Consider the following 20,164-nt stretch of genomic DNA (forward strand, 5'->3'; position numbering starts at 1 on the left):
GCACCTTTGACTAAACCCTTTGATCTTCCTCGATAGTGATATTGTAGATGCGATTATGCATCTTCTGTTGATGGTTCTCTGTTGAACACCATTCCATCTTGATCCAGAAACTTTTGTCTTGAAATCAATCTCAGACCAAGTTACTCCACCCTGAGCTATCCACCTTGAGAGCTGATTCTTCCTTCGATTACACCACCATCGACCGCACTGCTTCTGTTTTCTTCTTGAGCTTCACACTTTGAGGCTCCCTCACAAGTTTCCATCTTCTCTCAAGCTACCACCATTGAGAAGAACTCTATCAATTTCACTTCACCGATGATCCTGTGATATCAGCGCTCAAGAGAGCTAATGGAATTTACTGGCGTGTCTTCTCTCTACAGCTTGTCCGGCGAAAGCCTTCGCCACCTCCACTGTTTAAGACGTTTCCCCATGTAATCTTCTCCACTAACCCTATCTTGGTCAGACCATCACCACATACCTTTGGTATCCGTCGGCGACTCGTCTTCTTCTTGCAGCGTCTCCAGCTTCTCACTTCTTTGCTACTCTGCATATCTAGGTAAGCCAATGCTCGACGACTCGCATCTTTATTGCTTGCCTCTTCTGATTTTCAGTCAAGGTGAAAATCTAACTTGAAGTTTCATGACAGACTTTCTAAACAGACTTTCAATCACTAAACATCTTTCATGACTATTCCTAAGCACATGAATATGTTATGATTGAATAAATCTTGTCCCCTTGCAACTTGACCCTTTCTGATATCCTTTTGATTCTCCGATGCACTTATCTTAAAATCAATTTCCCTTGAATCAAATGCACTACCATCTCTGAATCATACATGCTTCAACCCGTGAAACAATCTCTGACTCAAAAAACTTTTCTGTTTAAAACCCACAGCCTCGGACTCCTTTTGTACCGCCGTTGACGTTAACGGATCACGCCATCAAGCTACCAAATTTGCTAGATAGACTTTCGACAAAACCTTGATCCAGTTTTCTTTTTAAACAGAACCGTACTAACAACATTACTCCTTGCTGCTAGACTTCCTTTCTTTAAGCTTTACCTGAGCTTCCTTTTTATGTTTCAAAAAAATCTTGCCTTATGGTTAAACAACCACAGTCTGAATCCATCTTGTACCGCCATCATCCATGATGGAACACGCCTCCTAACCAGTCCTGTTGGGAAGACTTTCGACACAACTCTTCTTGTTTAACCAAACTCTTCTGTATTAAATATGCCTTGAACTCCTCTGTGTATCGCTGTTATCACTTAACAGAACCCGCCATCAAGCCATCATCCTTGCTAGATAGACTTTCGACACACCCCTAGTACAAGCATCTCTTCTTACAGAGCCTAACACACCCTTTGTGTTCTTCTTTAGCTCTTGAAACTCTGATCCTTATCCCTGCCATTTAACCCACCTTGAAAACTTTATCAGACCTGATCGTATATGAACTTCTCATAAGTTCCTGCCTGCTCTGCCTCAAGCAGACTCCATGTTTCACCTCCATACTCTTCTGCTATAACCTTTCCCTTTAATCTCAGATTTTTAATAAAACGTCAAAACAACTTTCTACACACATATCCCTTTTCTAAGGCGTCCCCTAGTCATGGATTTGCAAGTCCAGTTGCTTTATCAACTCAATCTTGAACACTGAACTGAATAAACTTTCAACAACTAAAACAAGCCAAGATACAACCTGATTTCACAGCAAAAAATCTCTGACTTCTCTATTGTTTAAACTGGTCTACTTCCATGTGTTCTCCCAAAATCTAGATTCCATAACCTTAGCAGCCTTGAGTATCAAGAAACTTCGAAAATCACAATAACCTTGTGATTGCAGCGGAAATCAGTCTTCTAGTCTTCAACAACCTCGTACTTCTTTAACGTCATGTTTCCCTTTGATCTTTCAACTCCAACCCGTCCATGTGTTGCCTCTATAATCTTACTAACACCCGCAATCAAAACCTGGATTGCTCTGATACCACTTGTTAGGAATTATCGATCGTTTGATTGCTTAACTAAATAACACATAGAATTTGATCACCGAGTTCCCGGCCTCTAGCACGGTATGTCTCGGGTGGGAACCGTCTCCCACAACATCCACTATCAATCAAAGGGGTTTACACAAACGCTCTAAGCGCTCTCTTCATATAAAACATGACACCAACAAAGAATAAGAAAGATCAAAGAAACTCTATCTCTTAGAGACATGACTCGAACAATGTCTTTTAGTTTCTTTACTCTTGATCTCTCTCTTAACTTCTCTCTCTCTCTTGTGTTTAGGGTTTCTCACAGATAATTTCAACCTTCACGGATGGTCTTCTTTTGTATTCAAGGTTTAGCCCTCTATTGTCTTCATATTTCCTTTTCTTGCACGTGAAACCAAACACGTAACCGACTTACAAGAACAATCTCCTTTGGTTAATAGACTTTATTTCTAGTCCATCCACCTTGGAGAAACAGGCTCAATTCGCAGCCCATAAATAACTGATATATGAAGCCCATATGCTCACACTTACCATAACAAAATTTTAATATTTGCTAAAAAAATATATATTTGGGTAAAATATCTTTGAAAATAAGTAAAAAATTAATTGGACATTTATAGATGATTTGAAATGTAAGTATTGATATTTGATTAGATATTTCAATTAACTGTAAATGTATAGTCAAACTGTTTTGGTCCCATCTCGTAGTCAAATTTCCCATATGGGTGCCACATACGGGTGTTCAATCCGGATATCGGTTCGGTTTAGGTTCGGTTTTTTTCGGTTTTTGGTATTTCGGTTAGTAAAATATAACTACCATTCTAAATCCATATTTACTTCGGTTCGGTTCGGTTTATATACCGTCGGTTTTCGGTTTATTCGGTTTTATACCAAAAAACATAATTATTTAGTTTGAGATCATATAAAATGAATTTTAGAGTCATATTGTCAACACAGTCATTTATTAAAAATATATTACATGTTCAGATAAATGAACAAAAAAAGTAAAAATGCTTCTACCATCAAATAAAATAATCAAATCTATAATTAAAATCAGAGCCTGAAATTTTGAAAATAAAAATATGAAACAAAACAGAAACATGAAAGAAAAGTTTTTCCACTCTTCCATATTTAGTGTTCATTTAAGTCATGCTTTTTCGATTGAACACGAAACTCTGTTTGTTTATAGATAAGAAAAAAGTTATGAAAATTTTCCATTAATTATTTTCTATCAAATTTATAATCTTCATATTAATTTAGTGAATACTAAAATAAAACAAAAAGATAAAAAAAAAACTTAAAAATAAGATGTCTGATTTGCGATGTATTGTTATTTAATTATAGTTCAATTGTTTTACATTTTTTTCTTTATTGCTATAACATTATGGTAATAGTTATTAACACAAATTTAACTTATATAACAAATAGATATTCATGTATTGTTATAAAATAGATACATATTTACATGTTTCTACTTTTAGTCGGTTTTGTTCGGTTTAGTCGGTTTAATCGGGTATATACCAAACCATATCCAAATCCTACGGTTTTTATAAAACTATATCCATTCGGTTTATATGGTATATACCAAAACCAAACCATATTGTCTATTTCGGTTCGGTTCGGTTCGGTACGGTTCGGTTTTACCATATTGAACAGCCCTAGTGCCACACTATATTATGTATTTAATTATTGATATTTCCTTTCCTGTATGTATATACATATATATTATATTGTAAATTTATGGATATGGTTTTATTATTTCTAAGAAAGAAACCATTTTTTATAAGATAAAAAAAAACTTAACAATCGTTATATTATATTGTAAATTTATGGATATGGTTTTATTATTTCTAAGAAAGAAACCTTTTTTTATAAGATAAAAAAGAAAACTTAACAATCGTACCATCGGAAATCCCCTAGATAATACTTGCAAAGTAATTTTTAAAATTTTGCTTATCTATCATCACCATATTGATTTTGATAGAAAAATGATGACATGGTTTAGTTTAAAATATGATATGACTTCATTTTAATATGACATGTCAATTTACATTTCTGAAATTTATATTTTTCGTAAGATTTTTAAAGTATACTTTTTTATCAACTATTTAAAGTATACTTCTTATGATATGTCAATTTGCATTTATGAAGTTCAAATTTTTTGTAAGATAAGTAAAACATAAGAATAATTTATATCTATTATCACTTGTAATTTGTTTTTAAAATAACATAATTATAAAAATAAAAATATTTACATCAATTTAGAACTAATTGTTTTGTCAATATTTAAACTTTCTTCATAGATAATTAAATTTTAAACTTTATGAAAATAACTAATCAAATCTTCAAATCATTAAACTTATTTGTCTACAATTGCTATAAAAATGTTAGCTTGTCAAGTGTTACTCGATTCATTAAGGTAATTACCAACATTATTTATCACCTATGTACTATAACTAAAAATAATGAATAAATTAAATTAAACTTATAATGAAACAGAAAAAATAAGAAAAAAAAAATTTAAAATTTTCAAACTATATAGAAAAATACTTTGCAAATAATTATTTTTACTTTTATTCTGATAACAATAAAATTTTAGAAAAGATCATTAAACTATAGATTAATGTTTTTTAAAGTAACTATTATTTTACAAAAAAAACTTTTATAGTTGCGCGTGGTGGAGGAAATTTGTCTATGAGATCATGATACCATAATTATTTCACTACAATATCCTACATTCCATATAATTTCACCTAATCATCTACAAACAAAATAATATATTATAATATAAATATTATTAATTAAAAGCAATAATATTAAAAATTGTTACTTTTTAAACAGTATCATTTAATATTAGACAAGAGCCCATGCATTGCAACGAATTTTAGTTGATGTTTTACTTTAACAAAGAATATAAAACTAATAAATTATTTTATTACATTTGTAGGATTGGTTTTGAATATAAGTTTTTAAAATTTTCTTTGGTCATGATTTAAAAACGAAATAAAAAATCTTATTTATTTAGTATTTTTTTAAAACAAATTTACAAATCTATTTTATTTAGGATTTTAGAAAATTTATTTATTTTCATGTAATGACAGATTTTTATTGAAACATTCACAATCTAAAGTTTTTTTATTGAAAAATAACACAATCGGGTAAAATATTTGAAGTTGTTTTTGGTTTATAATTTCTTTAATAGAAAATTATTTATTAAAAATGAAAGATTATTATTCATTAGAAAAATAAAATTACATTTACAATTTTATTTTATTTAGACTTTTAAAAAGGAAAAACACTTACTTTATAATTATTTTTGAAAAGATTTTTCATTTAAAAAATTTTTGTATTTGGGGGATTCTATAATCCATTTTTGTTAAAGATTTTCATACAACTAACTTCTTTTTAATAGAAACTTTTCTTCTTAATTAATTATATATTTTATCTTATATATAAAAGCACATATTCATCACACTCACACATATGATGTAATAAGGATAATAAAAAATTGAGTTGTATCAAGATAATAACAAAAAATACTCAGGTAATATCTTTCTTCTAATACTATTGTGTATTTGTGGAAATAATACGAGGAAACTTAAATCTAATATAGATGTGAAATATTTGTAGCTATTTTTGGTTTATAATATTTTCTAACATTGAAGTATCTATTTAGTTATTCATAATAAAAGAATAGAAGTACTTTTACAATTTTATTTTGTCTTGGCTTTAAAAAATAATATTACTTATTTTATAGTTAGCTTTTCTTTTTGATTTTTCATTAAATAATTTCATGTACTTCTAGGATTTTATCATTTGTTTTTTGTTTAAATGTTTCGAAAAATTTAATATTTTATTTATAATTCTCTTTCTTTATTATCTTTAAAAATAAAAAACCTGGTGGTTCTTAAGCTTCACTTTGATTCTTGTAATATATAAATTATATATATTCTTAATAGATGGATTTGGTTTTATTATTTTTTAAAAATAAATTATCAACGATCTTTGACCAAAGAAGAAAAGAAAATATCAACAATCATACCACAAGAAATTTGACTGAGACCAAAATTATTTGACTACATATCCTACATTCCATAAAATTGCACCAAAACATATATAAACAAAATATAATTTGATGAGATATATGAAATCATGATTTTGATCCACTTTTCGTAAGTATTAAAAGTGTTAACTTAGAAACTTTTTAACATCTCTTTACAAATAAATATGTATAAAAACACAATCCGATATATATGATTTGTATATATTTATTCTAAGTTTATCTACTGAAAGTCAAAATTTTATTTTTTCTTATTGCTAATTTTATGTTATCTAGTTTAATAACATTTTGACTCGAGTCTAATGAACCTGTCTTCCTGTTGCATCATTCACCATCTGATATTGTCTCTCTTTTTAAGGCATTCAAGATATTGTCTCACTTCGTTCACTATCTTATTTACTATTGTCGACCTTCCTGTCTTGGGATCGATCATCATTTGATTGTTATACAAATGATTGAGAGTTTATATATATATAATTAAAGAATGATTTTAGCTATCTGTTTTTTTATTTTTGGGTGTAATAGCTATCTGAATTTTCCGAACCACTCTGCTATCTAAATTTTCCACTGTTATTTATAAAGAACATGTTGAGTAATGTTTCTTTCTGTCATGTGATTTGATTTTAATTCATGAAATTAACATGCCGGATATTTTTTAAATTTTACTAAATATTTTGAACTAATTTTGAGATTTAAAATACTTAAACGTTATAAAATTAAATTACAAATATATTAGAATGATAGACTAAATTTTTATGAAAAAACACTAGCTGATGGCAAATTGTATTTCTTAAGTTTTTATTTTGGGTTATTAAGTTAGGGATATTGATTTTTTCATCACTGAATTGTTTCCATTACAATTTGTTTCCTTGCAGCATCAATATTTGCATCCATAGCTTAAACTTACAAATATAATTTTTGACATTAAAAATATAACTGTTTACCCAAATAAAACTATTTATTTACTTAGATATTTATTTAGTAAGATATTTTACGGAAAATCACCGAGGAATATAGTAAATATTTATAAAAAACATTTGTTCATGGAAAATTGTTTTTCTTAAGTTTTTATTTTGGGTTATTAAGTTAGGGATATTGAATTTTCCATCGCTGAAGTGATTCCATTACAATTTGTTTCCTTGCAGCATCACTACTTTCATCAATAGCTTAAAATTACAAATATATAATTACAAATATAATTTTGACATTAAAAATATTTAAACGTTCTGAATGAAATTATAAATATATCAGAATGGTAAACTAAATGAATGGTGACCAAAGAACGAAGATGAATATTTAATTTCTTATCATTCATAAAAAATCACCATTCACAAGAAATAATTTATTCTTCTCATTCATTCTCCTTTTTTATAGAGAAATAAAGATCATACTATTCATTGTTAAGTTTGAGATGAAAAAACTATTTTTTTATTCCTGCTATTTTATGTCTATACGTTCTTTTCCTATTCATTAAATTTTATATTTTTAATAAAACGATAAGGAATGAATGGTCCTCCTCGTTCCATGGAATGATAAAGAATTGAATATTCATCACAATTTGGGACCAAAACCGTCTGATATATTTGTCTTGTTTCATTCACTATCTCTTTTACTATTGTCGATCTTTCTGTCTTGGGATTGATCAGCATTTGATTCTTATAGAAATCATTGAGAGTTTAAAAATAATTTTAGCTACCTGAATTTTCTGAACCAGTCCGTTTTCTATATTTTCCACTGTTTTTTAATCAAGAACACATTCTGAGTTATGTTTTTTTCATTCATGTTTCTGTCGTGGGATTGGTTTTAATTCACTAAATGAGCATGGCTAATATTTTCTAAAGTTTATCAAGCATTTTGAGATAATTTTGACATTTAAAATATTTAAACGTTCTAAATGAAATTGAAAATATATCAGAATGATAAACTAAACATTGAGAAAACATTTGATAAACTAAACATTGAGAAAACATTTCTTACTGAGAAATTGCAATTTTATATTTTTCATTTTGGGTTGTTAAGTTTGGGATACTGAAGTTCCATCACTGAATTGATTCCATTTACAATTTTTTTCCTTGTATGATCTCTACTTGCATCCATAACTTAACATAGTGGTTCTTAAAAAACCCACAACTTGGTTTGCAATGTTGACTGATGTAAAGACGTGGATGCCAATATAAATTTAGTCGGGGTTGTGTGTGTTTAAGATGAAATGAGCATACCTAACTAAAGGAATTTTTATTTGATGGGATTTTATTATACTAAAATCACATACTTCTCATAGCAAAGGTAAGAATAAGAAATTTAACAGATCAACGTTTTACATAATAACAACAACAATGCTCAGGTGCTACTGGTTTAACAAGATCCAAAGGACGACATTCTCCATTATTGTACCCCTTTGATATGCAATAACCCTCACATTCTCTCGATGTATATGTACTCGTACATACAATACTTAAGCATGTAACACCAACGGGAACATATTTCTTTGTGCTATCTGCAAAAGTATACAAAAACATTAAATTATTATAATTATTATGTATAAACTAAAATTATTCATAAAACTCCATCGTTTTCATCATTCTCACACGAAAAGCACAGCATAGACTATTTGTGAATATTTTGCTTTTGGTTTTAATGATAAAAGATAATTAGTTGCAATAATTTAGTAGATGAAACCATACCGGACGCCTTATGGGGTTGGATGGAAACAGAAATAACCAATACAACCACAAAAAAGTAAGTTACAAACATCTTTGTGAAACTCATTTTGTCGTCTTGAAGAAAACACAATTGGTTTGCAAGTTTAAGATCAATTTATAGGACTATTGGTCATCATCAAATTGAACACTTATAATCTCAGTATATTCTGCCTTTTCATTTAATTTTCTTACCATAACAAAATTTTAATATTTGCTAAAAAATATATATTTGGGTAACATATCTTTGAAAATAAGAAAAAAATTAATTGGACATTTATAGATGATTTGAAATGTAAGTATTGATTTTTTATTAGACATTTTTATTAACTGTAAATATGTAGTCAAACGGTTTTGGTCTCATCTCGTAGTCAAAGTTCCCATATGGGTGCCACATTATATTATGTATTCAATTATTGATATTTTCTTTCCTATATGTATATATACATATATATTATATTGTAAATTTATGGATATGGTTTTATTATTTCTAAGAAAGAAACCTTTTTTATAAGATAAAAAAGAAAACTTAACAATCGTACCATCGAAAATCTCCTAGATAATACTTACAAAGTAATTTTTAAAATTTTGCTTATCTATCATCACCATATTGATTTTGATAGAAAACTGATGACATGGTTTAGTTTAAAATATGATATGACTTCATTTTAATATGACATGTCAATTTACATTTTTGAAATTTATATTTTTCGTAAGACTTTTAAAGTATACTTTTTTTATCAACTAGTTAAAGTATACTTCTTATGACATGTCAATTTTCATTTATGAAGTTCAAATTTTTTGTAAGATAAATAAAACATAAGAATAATTTATATCTATTATCACTTGTAATTTGTTTTAAAAATAACATAATTATAAAAATAAAAATATTTACATCAATTTAGAACTAATTGTTTTGTCAATATTTAAACTTTCTTCATAGATAATTAAATTTTAAACTTTATGAAAATAATTAATCAAATCTTCAAATCATTAAACTTATTTGTCTAAAATTGCTATAAAAATGTTAGCTTGTCAAGTGTTACTCTATTCATTAAGGTAATTACCAACATAATTTATCACCTATGTATTATAACTAAAAATAATTAATAAATTAAATTAAACTTATAATGAAACAGAAAAAATAAGAAAAAAAATAAATTTAAAATTTTCAAACTATATTGAAAAATACTTTGCAAATCATTCTTTTAACTTTTATTCTGATAACATTAAAATTTTATAAAAGATCATTAAACTATATATTAATGTTTTTTAAAGTAACTATTATTTTACAAAAAACTATTATAATTGCGCGTGGTGGAGGAAATTTGTCTATGAGATCATGATACGATAATTATTTCACTACAATATCCTACATTCCATATAATTTTACCTAATCATCTATTAACAAAATAATATATTATAATGTAAATAGTATTAATTAAAACCAATAATATTAAAATTTGTTACTTTTTAAACAGTATCATTTAATACTAGACAAGATCCCGTGCGTTAAAACGAATTTTGTTTGATGTTTTACTTTAATAAAGAACATAAAAATAATAAATTAATTTATTACAGTTGTAGGATTGGTTTTGAATATAATTTTTAAAATTTTCTTTGGTCATGATTTAAAAACAAAATAAAAAATCTTATTTATTTAGGATTTAAAAAAAAACATATTTTACAAATTTCTTTTATTTAGGATTTTAGAAAATTTATTTATTTTCATGTAATGGCCGATTTTTATTGACACATTCACAATTTAATTTTTTTTTTATTGAAAAATATCTTAATCAGGTAAAATATTTGAAGTTGTTTTTGGTTTATAATCGTTTTAACAGAAAATTATTTATTAAAAATGAAAGATTATTATTCGAAAGAAAAATAAAATTACATTTACAATTGTATTTTATTTAGACTTTTAAAAAGGAAAAACACTTACTTTATAATTATTTTTGAAAAGATTTTTCATTTAAAAACTTTTTGTATTTGGAGGATTCTATAATCCATTTTTGTTAAAGATTTTTATACAACTAACTTCTTTTTAATAGCAACTTTTCTTCTTAATTAATTATATATTTTATCTTATATATAAAAGCACATATTTATCACATTCGCACATATTTATCACATTCACACATATGAAGTAATAAAGATAATAAAAAAGTTGAGTTGTATCAAGATAATAACAGAAAATACTCAGGTAATATATTTCTTCTAATACTATTGTTATTTGTGGAAATAATACGAGGAAACTTAAATCTAAAGTAGATGTGAAATATTTGTAGCTGTTTTTGGTTTATAATTTTTTTCTAACATTGAATTATCTATTAAAAATGAAAGTTAGTTATTTATAATAAAAGAATAGGAGTACTTTTACAATTTTATTTTGTTTAGGCTTTAAAAAGTAATATTACTTATTTTATAGTTAGTTTTTCTTTATGATTTTTCATTAAATAATTTCATGTACTTCTAGGATTTTATCATTTGTTTTTTGTTTAAATGTTTTGAAAAATTAAATATTTTATTTATAATTCTCTTTCTTTATTATCTTTAAAAACAAAAAACATGGTGGTTCTTCAGCTTCGCTTTGATTCTTGTAATATATAAATTATATATATTCTTAATATATGAATTTTGTTTTATTATTTTTAAGAAATAAATTATCAACGATCTTTGACCAAAGAAGAAAAGAAAATATCAACAATCATACCACAAGAAATTTGACTGAGACCAAAATTATTTGACTACATATCCTACATTCCATAAAAATGCACCAAAACATATATAAACAAAATATAATTTGATGAGATATATGAAATCATGATTTTGATCCACTTTTCGTAAGTATTAAAAGTGTTAACTTAGAAACTTTTTAACATCTCTTTACAAATAAATTGGTATAAAAACACAATCCGATATATATGATTTGTATATATTTATTCTAAGTTTATCTACTGAAAGTCAAAATTTTATTTTTTTCTTATTGCTAATTTTATGTTCTCTAGCTTAATAACATTTTGACTCGAGTCTAATGAACCTGTCTTCCTGTTGCATCATTCACCATCTGATATTGTCTCTCTTATTAAGGCATTCAAGATATTGTCTCACTTCGTTCACTATCATTTACTATTGTCGACCTTCCTGTCTTGGGATCGATCATCATTTGATTATTATACAAATGATTGAGAGTTTATATATATAAAAATTTAAGAATGATTTTAGCTATCTGTTTTTTTTTGGTGTAGTAGCTATCTGAATTTTTCGAACCACTCTGCTATCTAAATTTTCCACTGTTTTTTATAAAGAACATGTTGAGTAATGTTTCTTTCTGTCATGTGATTTGATTTTATTTCAAGAAATTAACATGCCGGATATTTTTTAAATTTTACTAAATATTTTGAACTAATTTTGAGATTTAAAATATTTAAACGTTATAAAATTAAAGTACAAATATATTAGAATGATAGACTAAATTTTTATGAAAAAACATTTGCTGATGGCAAATTGCATTTCTTAAGTTTTTATTTTGGGTTATTAAGTTAGGGATATTGATTTTTTCATCACTGAATTGTTTCCATTACAATTTGTTTCCTTGCAGCATCACTATTTTCATCCATAGCTTAAACTTACAAATATAATTTTTGACATTAAAAATATAACTGTTCACCAAAATATAACTGTTCACCAAAATATAACTAATTATTTACTTAGATATTTATTTACTAAGATATTTTACCCAAAAATCACCGAGGAATAGAGTAAATATTTATAAAAAAAACATTTGTTGACGGAAAATTGTATTTCTTAAGTTTTTATTTTGGTTTATTTAGTTAGGGATATTGATTTTTTCATCGCTTAAGTGATTCCATTACAATTTGTTTCCTTGCAGCATCACTATTTGCATCAATAGATTAAAATTACAAATATATAATTACAAAAATAATTTTGACATTAAAAATATTTAAACGTTCTGAATGAAATTACAAATATATCAGAATGGTAAACTAAATGAATGGTGACCAAAGAACGAAGATGAATATTTATTTCTTATCATTCCTAAAAAATCACCATTCACAAGGAATAGTTTTTTTTCTCATTCATTCTCTTTTTTTGTAGAGAAATAAAGAACAAATTACATTGTTAATTTTGAGATGAAACACATATTTTTTATTCCTGCTATTTTATGTCTATGCGTTTTTTTCCTATTCATTAAATTTTATGTTTTTAATAAAACGATAAGGAATGAATGTTCTTCCTTGTTCTTTGGAATGATAAATAATTGAATATTCATCACAATTTGGGACCAAAACAGTCTGATATATTTGTCTTGTTTCGTTCACTATCTGTTTTACTATTGTCGACCTTTCTGTCTTGGGATTGATCAGCATTTGATTCTTATAGAAATCATTGAGAGTTTAAAAATGATTTTAGCTACCTGAATTTTCTGAACCAGTCCATTATCTATATTTTTCACTGTTTTTTTAATCAAGAACACATGTTGAGTTTTGTTTTTTTCATTCATGTTTCGGTCCTGGAATATTGGTTTAAATTCACGAAATGAGCATGGCTAATATTTTCTAAAGTTTATCAAACATTTTCAGATAATTTTGACTTTTAATATATTTAAACGTTCTAAATGGAATTAAAAATATATCACTATGATAAATTAAACATTGAGAAAACATTTCTTAATGAGAAATTGCATTTTTATGTTTTTTATTATGGGTTGTTAAGTTAAGGATATTGTAGTTTTCATCGGTGAATTGATTCCATTTACAAATTTTTTTCTTGTATGATCACTATTTGTTTCCATAGTTTAACATATTGGTTCTTAAAAAACCTACAACTTGGTTTGCAATGTTGACTGATGTAAAGACGTGAATACCAATATAAATTTAGTCGGGATTGCGTGTTTTTAAGATAAAACTAGGTGTTTGTCCGTAATTTTACGGGTAATTATATTAAAGAAATTACCGCAAATACCACATTCATAGTACCAATTTTCATGTTTACATTAATCAAATTTTCCCTCATTTTTAATGAATGGTAAAAGTGAGTTATACCCCTAAGGTTAAGTAATCTATACTTAGGGTTTATAGTTGAAGGGTGGAGTAGAGTTTTTGGAATATACAACTTTGGATTCTAATAAATATATAAACAAATACTTCAAAAATATAAAGAAAAATTAAAAAATAGTTTCAAACATAATTTTCTATTTTCAAAAAGAAATTTTGAAAAACAAAATTCAAAAAAAAAATTATTAAAAAGTTCGTATTTGAAAAAATATAATTCGAAAACATAAAAAAAAATTAGTTTTTATTTATTTTGAATAATGATTTATTATATATAGATAAACGGTATAAAAGTCTTTTGCTGCTTAATGAAGAATGTATTTTTGAAAGTATCTCTTTAGTGCTGGTAAAGATGAAAAGTGGTACCATGAAAGTGGTAAACATAAAAAAAATTCATTATATTATATGAAGAAATATATATTATGTTTACATTGTTATAATTTTTGAATAATAATTAAAATTCTAGAATTATAATTTTTAATTTCAAATATTTGGATAATCAAATATTTAATTTTATATTTTTAGAAGATCAATGAGATTTAAAATAGTTCAACAACATAAACCTTAGTCATTACAAATATTTCTCTTACATAAAAGCAATATTTTATTTAATTACATATAAGTAATTGATAAAGAAATTGATAAAACATATAAATTATTTCTCCAGTTTTACAATTTTTTTTTTGTCAGCAAACAAAGCAGACTCATGTAGACTCTGCGAACCACCCCGGTAGCTCTGCATCCATATGGACGACAAACGACGGTTGCTTTCTTGCACTGCGTGTGAGACTGTCCGCCTTTAAGTTTTGTGTCCGTGGTATATGAATGATCTCTGAGCTGTTAAAACTCCTCTTTAAAACTTTTATGTCTTCCAAATAGCTTGCAAAGGCTGGCCACTCTTCTGGTTCCGACACCATCTTCACCAATTGAGCACTATCCGTTGCAAAAGTAACCCATGCTTGTCTAAGATTCCTCATACATTCCATTGCCCATATAAGGGCCTCTATCTCTGAGTGTAGTGGCGACTGACTCGCTCTCGTGTTCCTTGCTCCCATTAGTCCATCATAGCCTTCCAGGGTACTATACCATCCTTGCCCTGAAAAGCTATCCTCATTTTTCCAAGATCCGTCTGTAAAACACCATCTACCTGGTATACTCGTTATTATCGAAGATACTTGAATTTGGGTGCGTTCCATATCTTGAGTCTGAGAATTTTGTGCTTCCACCCAAAGTAACGATTCCGTTTCTGCCAGTTTGAGAGTATCTCTCGGGTCCATATCCAAATTGCTAAAAACTTTGTTGTTTCTACCTTTCCATATATACCAGAGAATCCAAGCAAATGAATGATCCTCCATTTCCGGAGAAACTCTCCAAAATAAATGATCCTCGAGTTCTACAATTAGTTACCATAAATCATTATATTTAAAATTTCTTACTTTAACAATTGTAGAACAGTTCATTTTATTGATCTTTCTTACTCAATTTATCATAATGTTTTAAAAACACATAAAATAAATTAGTTCTCATTTATAGTAACACAAAAAAATACATGCATCTCGACAGACAAATAAAATTAAATACATAAGAATATAAAAGAACCAAGAACACAACAAACATATTTTAATATTCTCTCCTCTTGTTTTTTATTTATGTCTACGTTATTTTTATACTATTCAAAACAAGCATGCTAATTTTATTATTATCAAAGCTATATGAATTATTTTAGTTTAGTATTAACTCTACGAAAAGCATGTGAAAAATACTTTGATTAATTTAATTTTAAAGACTTACTATATATTAATTTTAAATGAATTATTATATAATAATTTAATTCATCTGTTTATATTAATAGATGAATTCAATAAAATTTCTTGATTAATATAATTTTAAATAACTTACCATATAATTTTTATGTTTTAAAATATAAAAATATTTTAATCATTTCTAAAAGTGATAACTTATCTATGATATCACATTATCATTGGAAAATGATGATAATTTTTTTAAATAATATATATTTAACTGTTTTGCATTCATTTGAAACATTTTAAAATATATATATATATAGAGCGAATGAGTGAGTTTAATTTATATTATTAGGTGTACATTAATTAGTTTTTCTGGAATCTATGATTTATTGAATATAAATACATTACAAACCGTTTTTATAATTGTTTTTGTAGTATCATATGTATTTAAATGTATATTATCAATTTATATAATGTAATCTATGATATTTAATTGTTTCTATAAATAAATTATATTAATTCATCTATATTTAATACGTTTAATTGTATGTTTGGAAACATATATTAGATTAGGTAATTCTATGGTTATTTTTCTTTTAAAAAATTTAATTAAATAAATAAAAAATTAAAAACTATCAATGAATCAAATTATAATAATTAATTGAAAAACTCTCATATGAATGACACGTCAGCAGAAATTACTTAAATGACTTCTCAATAAAACTAGAGGGGGGGGGGGGGGGGGTTACTTAACTAAAGGAATTTTTATTTGATGGGATTTTGTTATACTAAAATCACATACTTCTCATAGCAAAGATAAGAATAAGAAATTTAGCAGATCAACGATTTAAATAATAACAATAACAATGCTCAGGTGCTACAGGTTTTACAAGACCCAAAGGACGACATTCTCCACTATTGTACCCCTTTGATATGCAATAACCCTCACATTCTCTCGATGAAAATGTACTCAGTACTTAAGCATGTAACACCAACGGCAACATATTTCTTTGTGCTATCTGCAAAAATATACACAAACATTACATTATTATAATTACTATGTATAAAATAAAAATTATATTCATAAAACTCCATCGTTTTCATCATTTTCACACGAAAAGCACAACATAGACTATTTGTGAATATTTTGCTTTTGGTTTTAATGATAAAAGATAATTAATTGCAGTAATTTAGTAGATGAAACCATACCGGACACCTTATGGGGTTGGATGGAAACAAAAATAACCAATACAACCACAAAAAAGTAAGTTACAAACATATTTGCGAAACTCATTTTGTCATCTATTGAAGAAAACACAATTGGTTTGCAAGTTTAAGATCAATTTATAGGACTTTTGGTCATCACCAAAATATATTCTGCCTTTTCATTTAATTTGCTTACCATAACAAAATTGTAATATTTGCTAAAAAAATTATATTTGGGTAAAATATCTTTGAAAATAAGTAAAAAAATTAATTGGACATTTATAGATCATTTAAAATGTAAGTATTGATTTTTGATTAGATATTTTAATTAACTGTAGAATATGCAGTCAAACGGTTTTGGTCCCATCTTGTAGCAACCCATTGATCCGCTTAACTCAGTTACCACTTTAACCACATTAATAGATTCACAATCTATTCCCTTTGATACACCAATTATGAATTCTACTCCATCCAACATTATCAACAATGAGGTCCTAGAATCTATCATTGTTGTCTAGAGACCACGATATCTAACCATTGTGCATTTGAGAGTCCTTCTCGTTTTACAGTTCTAGGTGATGGGGTGAAGTTGAGATTGAGCCTCCAAGTTCGCTCAGCTTGACAAGAGGTGAGAGAGAATCAAAACCTCCTATCAAGTACTAGAACATGGAATAGCAGACAATACGAGGAAAAGGAAAATGTGGCTGTCACGGCCGTGGCTCCTATCATTAGCTATTGTCTTTACTACTATTAATGGCTTCTCTAGTCTCTACCTTTGTTTCATTGGTTTAGGATTCAATACATCATGAAGCTTGTTTCACACGCAAACTCTTCGTGGCTATTAGACTTTGGTCTTATTATGTAATAGTTTAAGTTTTAAATTGAAAACCTTAGTTCAAAAAAGTAATTTAGAAATTTTTTGAACGTGTCTTTACAAATAAGTTGGTATAAAAAAAAATCCGATATATGTGATTTGACTTTTGCATCACGTATTTCATTTGTCACCATGCAGATCATGCACAAAAAATCCCGAATAAATCGAACCAAGTCAATTCTAGAAAGGAAAAACATGCAAGCAAATGTTGCCGATAATCTAACGATGATTTAGCTTTGTTTTTAGAGAACTTAATATTTATTTTTTGTAAATTACGAATACAGAAGTTAAAAAAAAAAAAATACCATCCTATCAGCATGTCCTGACACGCCAACAGTTTGATACATATGATTTGCATATCATCTAGAAGCTATTCAATTTATTTTTGAATATTCTTAGAGTAAGATCTTTTAATTAAGTTAGTAGTGCTTATAAAAATATTCATGGAAGACTACATGCGTATAAGACTTCAGATAAAATTGGCTCTAACTCAAACTAGAGGAAGCTTGCTTTCGACATAACTGGGGCCTAATTCTCAAAGTATTGTGTGTTGGTTGTGTTCTACTTTGAGTTATAGGTCTCAAGTTCTAACACAAAACCTACATTATTTGATACTTCTTTTAAAAATGTATATCTTAGGACTTAGGTGGCTCAAAATTTGTCTTTACTTTAGACATCATGTTATCCTGGCGACACTGGACTATTGGAATGGAATATGTGAAACATGAACCTGACCACACTTCCAACAAGTGACTCGATGTGACATAAAATCAATTTGTTTTCCACTTTTAGTAAGGCTCTAGTTTGACTCGTTAAGAAACTTTTATATTTTTGTCCAAAAAAAACTTTTATATTTTAATAATAGTTGTTCAAATATGGAGTTTGGATTTTTAGATTATGAAACGAATGAGAATGGGAAAATATAATTTTGATACACTGAAATGCCCATAGAGAGCAAAAAACATGAATAGTAAGTACTTTACATCAAGAAAATGCAAAATAAAGTTACAAAATAAAGCAAAATAAATACTAATTATTTTGATGAAATTTTATAACATTTGTTTTGGTAAAAGGAATCTGTGCGTTTTGTTGCATTATCCACCACAACAACAATAATGCTACAACAACTACAATGATCAACGAAAACACTTCAAATAACCATGCATCTCAAACGAACAATGTGAATCATGGATACAAAGCACATATTAAAAAGGAAAACAATTCTACCTTTACAGATCAAAAGGTTACATGTCAACACCATTGCAAAATTGTGAATGGTTACAAAAAAGCATCTCCCATTAGATGTATATATTGGTTTTCATTCTTAAGAAATAAAATAATTGAAATAAATCAATTTACGTTCTCCGAAACATATATACCACGTACAATCAGTCAACCATAGACTATATTAAGTTTAAAGAAATTGAAATGAATACTAAATCAAAGAAGGTTTTTGATATTAAATAATCCCACGCTTTATGTTGCCTAAGCAAGTGTATATATATATATATATAGAGAGAGAGAGAGAGAGAGATTTTCATGGTGATGGTAATTAAAATGCAATTTTAATAAAAATAACTACCAAATCATTTGTAGGGTTGTATCATGATTTATATACAAAATCTACATATAAATGTATACTGTTTTAAAAAATTTATGTACATTTTTACATATTTGTAAAACTATCAATAAAAATAGATAAGTATGAATGAATTAATAAAAATAGATATACATTTTTAAAAGAAGTATCAAATAAATATGAATGAATTAATAAAAATAGATAAGTATGAATGAATAAATACGTATTGATTAGATTTTACAAACTTAAAACAAAACAAAAGCATTTATTAAATTAATAAACAACAAAATAAAAAATTTGTAAACAAGTCTCTCCTTCAGTTTTATATGGAACAATGATGCCCCAAGCGAAGGTTTCTTTTCTTCTCGAGTAGGCACGGCACTGGTTATTGTAACATGTTGATGTCGAATATTTAACGAAGAGAAATCAACTGATTTTGAAATTCTACACGACACTTTTTGAGAGAAAAAATAATAATAATGGAGCATTGTTAAATGTTAAACAATATTGTAATTTTCATATTATATTTTCTATCAAGACCATAATTTTTTACGAGCATGACATATGTTCACAAAATTCATTTATTTATCCGTTAGCATTAGAGTTTTAATTTCTATAATTTAAAAATAGAAAACATAGATATTTCTAAACAAAACAAGGTTTTATCTTGTGGTTACAAAGAAGAAGAAAATGCACACTAAGACGATGGAATGATTAATTTACATCAGTAGTCACGGGTCATATTAGTACTAAAATAATAGAGTATACAAGAGCAAGTGTTAAATGGTCGATTGGATTAAAAAAGTAACATGTATATAAATATTAAAAGGAATGCTATTTATAGTAAGTAAGCTCATTTTGTAATATCTAACAACACTACCATGTTAATGATTTTAAGCATTGCAGTATTCATATTGCTTTTATCAAAACT

At 26.9% G+C, this 20,164-nt stretch overlaps 1 long non-coding RNA gene across 1 annotated transcript; it reads right to left on the reverse strand.

The window, feature by feature from the left end:
* Positions 1–8,261: 8,261 nt before the first annotated feature.
* Positions 8,262–10,285, reverse strand: LOC125580292. Its single transcript, XR_007318071.1, has 2 exons — positions 8,734–10,285; positions 8,262–8,546 (listed from the first exon to the last, which is right to left on the reverse strand). It is a non-coding gene; the product is annotated as an uncharacterized LOC125580292 (long non-coding RNA).
* Between the last annotated feature and the right edge of the window lie 9,879 nt (positions 10,286–20,164).

Source organism: Brassica napus, chromosome C1 (genome assembly GCF_020379485.1).
Source record: "Brassica napus cultivar Da-Ae chromosome C1, Da-Ae, whole genome shotgun sequence".
Taxonomy (NCBI): domain Eukaryota; kingdom Viridiplantae; phylum Streptophyta; class Magnoliopsida; order Brassicales; family Brassicaceae; genus Brassica; species Brassica napus.